Source organism: Gigantopelta aegis, chromosome 12 (assembly GCF_016097555.1).
Source record: "Gigantopelta aegis isolate Gae_Host chromosome 12, Gae_host_genome, whole genome shotgun sequence".
In the NCBI taxonomy this organism is placed as follows: Eukaryota; Metazoa; Mollusca; class Gastropoda; order Neomphalida; family Peltospiridae; genus Gigantopelta; species Gigantopelta aegis.
In genome coordinates, this window is record NC_054710.1 from 34,669,860 (window position 1) to 34,682,118 (window position 12,259).

A 12,259-nucleotide genomic window follows, 5' to 3' on the forward strand; every position below is an offset into this window, starting at 1 on the left:
GACATTTTCATTTAGAAGTTGTCATTTGTACATAGATATATACAAACAGACTTAATTTAAAAAACTGTTTTCTTTACAGTTCTGACCATGAAAACGTATTTTGATAAAAATTATTATGCATGCCTACCCTATATTTTTATTATTATTATTTCGTTTTTTATGTTTTTGTTTTGTTTTTTTAGCACGTTAGCCGGAAACAAAGCATTTATTTTTTGATGAGCAAATGTGATCATTCAATGTCCGTCGTTCGTCGTCGTCAACAATTGGTTCAAGCCAATTTTGATAAATCTTTACAGGAAATACATACCATCTCGTCGAAATTTCATTTGGGCTCGGATGTAAAAAAAACACTTATTGATCACGTGACCTTTGGCCTCTGTAATTTGAATACCAGAAGAACTATTTTCTGGCAAGTGGGCAATCATGAAGCTACAATGTATCGTCTACAATTCCTTACTCCCACTTGTATTCATTGGACCACTAGTCTACCAGTGATATTTATTTCTATGGCTACCTTCGAAGAAGCGGGGGTATATTGCTTTGCTTATGTCGGTCGGTATGTCGCATCGGTAGACAAGATGGTTTCCAATCAATAACTTGAGAACGGTTGGGCCTAGGATCCTCAAACTTGATATGAAGGTTGGTCATGACGCTTACGGGAACCCTATCGTTTTTAAGTTTGCTTGGTCAAAATCATAGTGACCTTGGACAGTTAAACGGGTTCCGATCAATAACTTGAAAACAGTTGGACCTATAATTATCAAACTTAATACGAAGGCTCAATTTTGATATCGCTATGTCAAAGGTCAAGGTCACAGTGACCTTGAACAGTTAAAAGTGTTCTGATCAGTAACTTACATGTAAGAAGGGTTGGATCAATAATCTTCATTTACTCTTTATGCGGTATGACCATGGCTTTTCGCCGCATACAGCTATATCTTGGTGTGTGCTATATGCGTACGCATAACGTTAACAGTTTTGCTATATGCGGCGCGCGCTATATGCGGCGTTACAGTGCATACGTCCAAAACCATGCACATTTTTCACTGAACACCTAGCGTAATATGATCGGGAATTTTTTTTTATAGATGACAATCGGCCTCAGTAGCGCAGTGGTTTAGACATCGGACTACAGGCTGGTAGGTACAGTGTTCGAAGCCCGGTACCAACTCCACCTCAGAGCGGGATCTCAAGGGTTCAGTGCGTAGGTGTAAGGCCACTGCATCCTCTTGTCTCACACAAACCAATAACCAACTAACCAACTGTCCTGGACAGACAGCCCAGATATTTATGTAATGCTTTGCTGAAGTGTCCAAGATGTACGTCTGACACAGCGGAATTGCACAACAAGTAAACACAAGTTCCGTTAACTTGTCAATAAGGGGAGGAATTTAGCTCAGTCGGTCGAGTGCTCGCTTGAGGTGCATGCGTCGCAGGATCGAACCACCTCGGTTGATATTTCAGCTGATTGTTTTTTTTTTCTAGTTCCGACCTGTGCACCACAAATGGACAAAGTGAGTGGTATGTGCTTTCCTGTCTGTGGGAAAGTGCATATAAAAGATCCCTTGCTACATTTGGAAAAATGTAGCGGGTTTTCTCTCAAGACTACGATTCAGAATTACAAAATGTGTGACATCCAATAGTCGATGATCAATTAATCAATGTGCTCCAGTGGTGGCTTTAAACAAAAAGAACTTCTTGTTAATAAGTGACTCGCATGTTCCAATAAAAACCAAAAAAAAAGAGCCAAAAACTCCCACAAAAACAAAACAAAACTGGATTATATTACGACTTAGAATGAATAGTTTGTTTTATTTTGTTAACGACAGCACTGGAGCACATTGATTATTAATCATTGGTTATTGGATGTCAAACATATGGTATTTTTGACATATAGTCTTAGAGCGGAAACCCGCTACATTTTCTATTAGTAGCAAGGAATCTTTTATATGCATCATCCCACAGACAGGATAGCACATACCACGGCCTTTGATATACCAGTCATGGTGCACTGGCTGGAGCGAGATTGACGGGGATTGATAGGATGAATAGAGAAGAACACAAACTCGTCCATTCCCTTACACAAAAACGTACATGTGTCTTCCATATTTCATTTCAACTTATTTTCGTGCTTATATCCAATTAAGGTTCAATCACGCTGTCCTGGGCAGGAACACACCTCAGTTATTTTTGCTGTCTGTCGAGGAAAGAGGGTTAGTTGTTAGCTGTTAGTGGTTAGTGAGAAAGAAGAGTGGGTATTGGTCTTACATCTACACATTGAGTCGCTCTGGGTGGGAGCCGATACCGGGCTGTGAAACCAGTGTCTACCATATTTATGTCAGATAGCTTAACCACGACACCACCGAGGCTGGTATCTTACTTAGTGAAAAGGAAAGAAAGAAATGATTTATTTAACGACGCACTCAACACATTGTATTTACCGAAAGAAAGAAAGAAATGTTTTATTTAAATACGTACTCAACACATTTTATTTACGGTTATATGGTGTCAGACATATGGTTAAGGACCACAGGAATATTGAGAGAGGAAACCCGCTGTCGCCACTCCATGGGCTACTCTTTTCGATTAGCAGCAAGGGATCTTTTATATGCACCATCCCATAGAGAAGGTAGTACATACCACGGCCTTTGATATGCCAGTCGTGGTGTACTGGCTGGGACGAAAAATAGCCCAGTGGGCCCACTGACGGGGATCGATCCTAGACCGACGGCGCATCCTGCGAGCGCTGTACCACTGGGCTACGTCCCGCCCCTACATAGTGAGAGTGCACGCACATATAGTGTGTCACGTCACCGCAAGAGATCGGTTGTATTATCGAAAATACAAGTACAGTCAGGTCAGAACAGTGCGATGTGCTTCGCTGACTGGTGCGGTGTGGTGACTCGATGGAGAAATTACCACCCTACTTGGCGCCAGCCTCCGTTTGAGATTGTTGCAGAACAATCAAGTCGTTTTTTTTATAAAAAAAACTGTATCTAAAGTTTGTACAAAAATTGCATCACAAAGATAAGATTATCATCAAATAGTTGGTCGCTACCATAGCATAAGTAGATCAGAAAGATTGTGTATTTTGTGTAACTTGGGTCTAATTGAGGACAAGTTTCATGCTTGTCACGGGGATCCTATAATACCCGTAACTGAATGAAATACGATTATCCAAATATCTCTCCTAACTGTATATCTATTAGATCTCTCTGTAACGGGCAGTTCAAAACCCGCGTGGCTCGTCTAGGTATGATCAGAGATAAGATCTTATACAAAGTATGTATTATTATAGCACGTTTAGTTCACTAGAAAACACAACAAAAACACAATACACTTTGGAATCTGTATTAATACTACGCTGACAAATGTACTGCCGCAGTAGTTAATTAGCAACAACAAATAATAACAACCCAGAACTGATCACTTAATTAGTTAATCTCTAGGTGTCTAGTTTACACAATATTATAATCACTTCACCGTGACACAACACCCACACGTGTGATAATTGAGAAACGCGTCCAGGGGAACTTAATTAATAAAGGAATTACAACTCTATTCCTACTCGGTTAATTTTTAATTAACCCTTAACTACTCATTCAGTAACCTTGTAATACAGAATTAATACTGGTACCTATCACAATAAGGACAATAACATACAGTTTACCTAGGTCCTCTAGGATGACTGGTTAAGCTTTAATAAAAAAAATTAGAACAGTGAAGCCTACAGTTTACTTCGTCAGATTACCGGAAACACCGTCTAAATAATATTGGTATAATACAGTATTAAAATATTTAAAGTCACATCAATCACATCAAGGTTATACAACAGAGCAGAAATAATATTTACCAGTCCGGACGGACAACGTTCCCTGGGAGCCTTCCTATATTTCTCCCCGATAAATCTAAAACCCTAGCTATTTATTTTTTAAAAGCCGAATATCGCCTGGGGGTACAAGGCGGCACCGAATACCTACAAGTGATATTTCCACAGTGACCAAGACGGAATATTTTTCTTAGAAGCCTAGACTGGTCGTCGCCTAGTTCGTCAAATATACCCCGATCGTACCGAACTAGCGGAGGTATTACGTAACTAGTGGTCTGGGTGTGTATTGAAAACAGCTCGACCACCGTCGCGCAGAGGTATTACGTAACAAAGTTCCCACCTGGGCTTAAGTGCATATTGGGACTGCACACGGCCCTCTAAAACAATTAATATCACCACAGGCGAAAAGAAATTAAGAGCATGTCCGTCACACACCCCAACCTCAAAAAGGATATTTCCTCTACTCTAGGAATAGGGAAATATACTACATTAAAACAAATGTGCGTTAACCGACGCATCCAGGCATTTATAACACATAGTAATAAGGTGACTACCAGTAATCACACTGAGTCTCTGAGTCCCTGGTATACAATAAAATATATAAAAACAAAACAGAAATCAAGAATGTCAACACATTATCATAACGTTCAACTTCGGGACAGGGCATCAGCGATTACATTGGATGTGCCCTTGATATGTTCAATGGTAATTGGGAATTCCTGCAGAAGAAGACTCCATCTCAAAACTCTCTGTTTGGTGGCTTTCATTCTGTGAATGAAAGTAAGCAGATTATGATCAGTAAAGACCACCACTTGATGCACTGTCGATTTCACGTAGATCTGAAAATGCTTCAGAGCTTGTAGCATGGCCAAAGCTTCCTTCTCTATAGTGGAATAGTTCACATGGTGTTTGTCAAACTTTTTGGAGAAGAAACTTACAGGATGGTCCAGTCCCTTTTCGTCTTCCTGGAACAGCACAGCTCCGGCTCCCACGTCACTGGCATCCACAGCCAGCTTGAACGGCATTCGGTAGTCTGGTGCTGCCATCACGGGAGACGAGGAGCGCATCTGCTTGAGACGGTTGAATGACTTCTCGCATTCATCTGACCACTGGAACTTCGTTTCCTTCTTTTTCAGTGTCGCACGTTTTCCAGGTTTTCTCCGATAGGCATGCTGTCGAATCGGTGTAGCGTTGGGTTCCAAGCGCACATCCTGGCTTAAGGTATTGGTAACCGTTGGAAGGTCCTGACAAATGGAAACATTGTCTTGTATCAATGTAGTCAACTTTGCTCGCTGGGGGCTCAAGTCTGCTAGAATCTGGCTGGGTTTTTTTTATCTCTGCAGTCTTGACGTCATCACAGGAAATTGAGTGACTCACAATTTGGACAGGCAACACTGGAGCTATCGGCAGTCTGTCAAAATAACCTTTTAGCAAATTAATGTGACAATACCTACTTTTCCTAACACTATCAGGAGTGTTTATCACATACCCTGTCTCATTAACCTGTTTGTGGACAACATAGGGACCGAAATACCGGTTCTGTAATGAACCCCGTTTAATGGGAAGGTACAGCAACACTTTATCCCCTGGTTTAAATTCCCAACTCCTAGCCTTCCTATGAAACACTGATTTTATTTTCCTCTGAGCATAACTCAGTTGCTTCCTGGCTAGTTCGGTTGCCTGCCACCTCCTATCTCTAACTCTCTTATTCATTAATACTCCCTTGTCCTCAGTTAACAATGTAATGCGAGCTGCCAACAAACATGGATCAGCCCCCTGCTCTAGAACTAACTCTTGTCTATTAGAAGGTAAGGCCCCTCTATCAAACACAACTGGTTCATTTACCCTCTGCGGAAGTTCAACCGGTTTCACCACATTTAGTTCGTCAGCTGACTTATCTACCAATTTACTGATAACCTCATCCACTCCAATTTCATGGCTCACACACGTATCAGACAAATCACCAATATCCTCTGGGTCTTGTGTTACACTTCTGGCCATAGCCCTAGTCTTTACACACGCAGGATATCTAGTCTCATCAACCTCACACTCTTCTATGGGTAAAAGGCTGTCTTTAATTAACAGTTGGTCACATTTCGGCTGACAACACTGACTAGTCAAATCATTACCCAACAAAACTCCTATGTTTTCAACAGGCAAGTCCTTTACAACACCCATAATGACTGGTCCCGTCACAAACTTCGAACACAAGAAAACGTTATGTAACCGGAGAACCATATTTTCTCCAGTAACTGAGGTTAAGGCCAAACTACGTCCTGTATCTGAATTCTCAATACCAGCTAAACACTTTGACGTTATAAGCGACAGGTTACACCCAGTATCTCGATAGACTGATATTGCCTTAGGACTCAATTCTTGTTTCACATCACAAACCATACCAGTGGACACATACGGGTTTACTTTCTCTGCCATAGGACTAACCATTAACTCTCTCGCTAACGGAGCTGACCTCAATAAACCGACCACTTGCGCATTATCGCGTTTCCTTTTAAAACAGTTCCCCGACAAGATGGTTATCCTTTTTACAGTAACTGCAATGTGGACGAAAAGTTCGTGCATTGGCTGATAATGCAGGTTTATCCTTACTTTGCCCACCAGGTACATTCCTGGCCTGACTAACTGACCAACTAGAAGACTCTCCCCGATAGTTACTTTCCCGGGAAAACCTGGCTAAAATTTCTTCTTATCACCCTCTTTGTAAAGAGCTACCCTGTACTGCCTGAGCTTTGTGTATTAACACGTAGTCATCTGCCACTATGCCTGCCTCCTCTATTTTTTTGATATCACGATCCTCTAAATGAATACGTAAGCTAACTGGTAATCCATTCTTAATGTCCTGTAAGATCAACAACTCCCGTAACTCGGTATATGACTCTACCTGATGAGAAACCACCCATTTATCAAACATCCCTGCCTTGTTAGCCACAAACTCACTATAAGACTGACCCTGCGTTTTTCTCAACTCGCTATACCATAACCGATAATCCTCAGGTCGTAATTCATAAGCCCTCAACACTGCAGCCTTAACTAGGTCGTACTGACTTGCTCGCTCGTCACTCATTGAATTATAAGCCTACGCTAACCTTCCCCTTAAACTTAGACACGGCTAACAATGTCCACTTAGACTGCGACCAATTTAGCTGCTTGGCGGCCCGTTCAAAAAGTTGAAAGAACACATCTACCTCCTGGTTGTCAAATAACGGCACTGATCTATAAGCCTCCGACATGTTAAACCCATTTCCTGGCTCACGTCTAACGTCTTCAGTATTCAACTTTAACTCATGTTCCACTTTTAATTTTTCTAACTGGAATTCTCTATCCCTCTCTTCTCTTTCTCTCTCTCACTCTATCCCTCTCTTCTCTTTCTCTCTCTCTCTCTCTATCCCTCTCTTCCCTTTCTCTATCTCTATGTTCTCTATCTCTCTCTTCCTTCTCTCTATGCCTCTCTTCTCTTTCTCTCTCTCTCTCTATCCCTCTCTCTATCTTCTCTATCTCTATCTTCTCTCTCCCTCTCATTCTCTCTCTCTCTCTCTCTCTCTCTCTCTCTCTCTCTCTCTCTCTCTCTCTCTCTCTCTCTCTCTCTCTCTCTCTCTCTATCTGCACGTTCTTCTCTTTCGTACTCAAGCCTTTTAAAAGCTAATTGTTGTTCCACACTTAACTCATTTATCTCTATCTCTGGAACAATCTCACTGTCTTCCATAACAGGACTATCGCCAAAAACTTCCTGGATTATAATTGTCCTTATATCTCCTAATGTTTTAGCTGATGTTAAATTAATTTCCCGCTCACTCGCGATTTCAACTAACTCGGCCTTACGTGCTCGCTTAATCTCCACTACACTGAGCGTAGGCCTATCCAGCAAATTCTTATCCATGTTTAGGTATGACGCACTTATTATTAATTAATTTTCTAGTGAACAACGTTGCTACCTCTGGTTATTTGTAAAAATAATTTATAAAGCCCCCATTTACAAACAATACTTTTTTAAATATGCATGTCCCGTTTCACTCCTGTCACGGTAATTACTGGTATTAATAGGCCTACTTAATTAATTGGTGATCTGACGTCTGCCATCTCATCATTAACATGACCTCTACTTAGTGTCATGCAATAATAATATATTACGAGGAATCACAAAGACAATGGGCCGATTTCATATGTCTGGGTTTCGTAACACCGGGTTATATAAAACTCAGGTTTAACACTGGTTTACGTAAAACGCTGAACCACTTGACAAAGACCTACACCCCTCGTGCATTTCACGTGTTTTGTGCGTGGGATGTAGCCCAGTGGTAAAGCGTTCGCTTGATGCGCGGTCGGTTTAGGATCGATCCCCATTCGGCTATTTCTCTTTCCAGTCAGTGCTCCACAACTGGTGTAACAAAGCCCATGGTATGTACTATCCTGTCTGTGAGATGGTGCATCGAAAAGAGTAGCCCATGAAGTGGCGATAGAGGTTGTCCGAACTCAATATTTGCGTGGTCCTTAACCATATGTCTGACGCCATATAACCGTAAATAAAATGTGTTGAGTGCGTCTTCAAATAAAACATTTCTTTCCTTCATATGTGTGTGTTTTACACGTGTTTACAAAACCACGTTTTTTGCATGGGTTACCCGCAGATCTAGAAAGGGACATAAGCGAGGGATAGGTTAAACTTGATCCATTTGTAGTTGAAACTTGCCTCGTCTGGAATTTCCCCAGATTTACTATATTTTCCCATGACATTGATATTTATTTTACAGGTCTGGGTTTTCCTCGGCGTTTTTCCCTCTCTAGCTACGCCCCAGACCGGTATATTAATAGCTTATTTGTTTTATTTAACGACAGCACTAGAGCACATTGATTTATTAATCATCGGCTATTGGATGTCAAATGGTGGTCATTTTAACATATATAGTCTTAGAGAGGAAACCCGCTACACTTTTTTTTCATTAGTAGCAAAATATCTTTTTATATCCACCATCCCACAGACAGGTTTAACCCATAGGTTTCCAAAATCTACCAATAACATATGAAATCGGCCCATTTGCATTTCATTTCAGCTGATATTTGCTTATATATCCAATAAGGGTCAAGGACGCTGTCCTAGGCACACGCCTCAGCTATCTGGGCTGTCTATTCAGGATAGTGGGTTAGTTGTTAGTTGGTTAGTAGTTAGTGAGAGAGAAGAATGTGTAGTGGGCTTACGCCTACCCATTGAGCCCTTAAGAACTCGCTCTGGGATGTAGCAGGTACCGGGCTGCGAACCCTGTACCTACCAGCCTGTAGTCCGATGGCTTAACCATTGTGCCCCGGAGACCCCAATGCGTTTTATTTGTTGTCTCGGGTCTCGGTTACAGGTCGTCGTAAAAATGGTAACCATGACAACTAAATAATATCATTATATGAATACGTGTTTAGTAAAAAAGTTAAAGATTTCTTAATGATCGTCTATTTTCTGAGGGTTTTTGAGAGAAATGAAACCCACAATGTTTCCATTAGTAGCAAGGAATCTTATATATGCACGACACAGCAGCTTTCTGTACCCCTTTCAGTCATGACAGCACATACCATGACCTTTGATATACCAGTCGTGGCGTACTGGCTGGAACGAGAAATAGTCCAAAATACGGGGAGCCCCCCTGGCCGGCCTGCGACGAGTGTCAGGGATCGATCCTAGACCAATTGCTCATCAAGCGAACGATGAAATAGTCCCAAGTGGAGTCCCATGTAGGGACGATCCTAGACAATTGCTCATCAAGCGAGTGCTTTGCCTAATATGAAACATGTCTGCTGTTCAGTGCATTACTATATAAGGACCACTTTCTTTGTTTGCGTATATCCAATTAAGGTTCAACCACCCTGTGACGGAACATGCTCTTAATTTCTTTTCGCCTGTGGCGATATTAATTGTTTTAGAAGGTCGTGTGCAATCCCAATATGCACTTAGACTAGGTGGGCACTGTGTTACGTAATACCTCCGCGCGACCGTATCTTCTAATGCACACCCGGGCCAGGTGGGGAGGTCATGTGGCCAGTAGTTACGTAATAACTCCGGTAGTGCGGTTTTTACGACCGTGATTGGCGACTAGGCGACAGTAAGTCTGGCCATCTAAGAGAAAATTGCCGTCTTGGTCGCTGTGGAAATCACTTGTAGGTATTCGGTACCGCGATGTGCCCCCAGGCGATATTCGGTTTTTATAATAAATAGCTAGGGTTTTAGAGAAATCAGGGAGAAACATATTGGAAGCCCGCCAGGGAACGTTAGTCCGTTTGGACTTGGTAAATATTATTTCTGCTCTGTTGTATAACCTTGATGTGATTGATGTGACTTTAAATATTTTAATACTGTATTATACACATATTATTTAGACAGTGTTTCCGATAATCTGACGAAGTAAATTGTAGGCTTCACAGTGCTAAAATTATTAAAGCTTAGTCAGTCATCCTAGAGGACCTAGGTAAACTGTAGGTTATTGTCTTTATTGTGATAGGTACCAGTATTAATTCTGTATTACAAGGTTACTGAATGAGTAGTTAAGGGTTAATGAAAAATTAACCAGTTAGGAATAGAGTTGTAATTCCTTTACTAATTAAGTTCCCCTGGCAGCGTTTCTCAATAATCACACGTGTGTGTGTCGTGTCACGGTGAAGTCATTAGAATATTGTGTAAATTAGACACCTAGAGATTGACTAATTAAGTGATCAGTTCTGGGTTGTTATTATTTGTTGTTGTTAATTAACTACTGCGGCAGTACATTTGTCAGCGTAGTATTAATACAGATTCCAAAGTGTATTGTGTTTTTGTTGTGTTTTCTAGTGAACTAACGGGCTATATTATTTATACCTTATATATAGCTCTTATCTATGATATACCTAGAGCCGAGCTACTCGGGTATACACTGGCCGATACAGAGAGATCTAACAGATATACAGTTAGGAGAGATATTTGGATAATCGTGTTTCATTCAGTTACGGGTATTATAGGATCCCCGTGACACACCCTGTCCTGGACACACAGTCCAGCTATCAAACTACCGATGCAGTAAGTAATGGATACAATTTTACACCCAGTTGGGACCTTTAGTAAGGGATAATGGGCTGTACATGAAAGGGTGAAGTCAATATCTGCTGAATTATCGGTCTTCAATCTCTCACCTGATGGCCACTTACAAAATATGCACGATCTTGCAACTTATGTGTTACTTTAAAAAAAAAAAAAAAACTTATGTGTTACTTCCCCCGAACAGACAACTGGACTCGGTGAAGATGGTTTAAAAGGGTTCTTTATTACGGAGAATAGGTCAAATACAGTCTTAACAAATCCTATAAGCAAAAAAGGCATTATTAAAATATATTTACAACTATACATAAACACTTCTAAAACAACTTGTTTTCTCTTTTTTTTAAAACATATATATCCCACTGCCCCCTTTCCTTTCTCTCCTTTGAATTCCATCTCATTTCTTCCCGGTCTGGAAACACCTCCTATCTATCACCTTATTTCGCTGTCCACCTGCACATCCCACTCCTTGTCTCTCCAACCGCGACAGTAGCTTGTCTCTTGTGGCTATCTGTGTCACACACCTGCCATTCCACATCAGCTTTTACCTGGGGGCTTAGTCTGACCACTTCGGGGAGTGTCCAGTAGTTACGTCTGGCATTGTTAAGAGGCACTTGCAACCACCTACTATGCACCCCTATTACCGGCGGTCGTTATCTAGTGCCGTGGGTCAGACCAGCTTCATGACACACAAATCATTATTTACAGCAAACAATTACCCATATGGCAATATATAGTATAATAAAATAAAAGTAAGGTACACATAACGTTATCCTCATAAGTGATACTCAGACTTACTTATGTCATCTAATTACATCAATAATTACCCACCCCTACAACCTACATACGTAACATGCACACACTGTCACTTATTACTCAGACTTACTTATGTCATCTGATTACATCAATAATTACCCACCCCACAACCTACATACGTAACATGCACACACTGTCACTTATTACTCAGACTTACTTATGCCATCTGATTACATCAATAATTACCCACCCCTACAACCTACATACGTAACATGCACACACTGTCACTTATTACTCGGACTTACGTATGCCATCTGATTACATCAATAATTACCCACCCCTACAACCTACATACGTAAACATGCACACACTGTCACTTATTACTCAGGCTTACTTATGTCTCTAATTATATCAATAATTACCACCCCCACAAACTACATACGTAACACGCACACACTGTCACTTATTACTCAGGCTTACTTATGTCATCTAATTATATCAATATTGCCCATCCCTACAACCTACATACATGCACACACTGTCACTTTTACTCAGGCTTACTTATGTCATCTAATTATATCAATAATTATCCACCCTACAACCTACAT

At 40.9% G+C, this 12,259-nt stretch overlaps 1 long non-coding RNA gene across 1 annotated transcript; it reads right to left on the bottom strand.

The window, feature by feature from the left end:
• Nucleotides 1–11,100: 11,100 nt before the first annotated feature.
• On the bottom strand, nt 11,101–12,001 carry LOC121386790. The gene is made up of 2 exons (XR_005959704.1): nt 11,823–12,001; nt 11,101–11,735 (listed from the first exon to the last, which is right to left on the bottom strand). It is a non-coding gene; the product is annotated as an uncharacterized LOC121386790 (long non-coding RNA).
• Between the last annotated feature and the right edge of the window lie 258 nt (nt 12,002–12,259).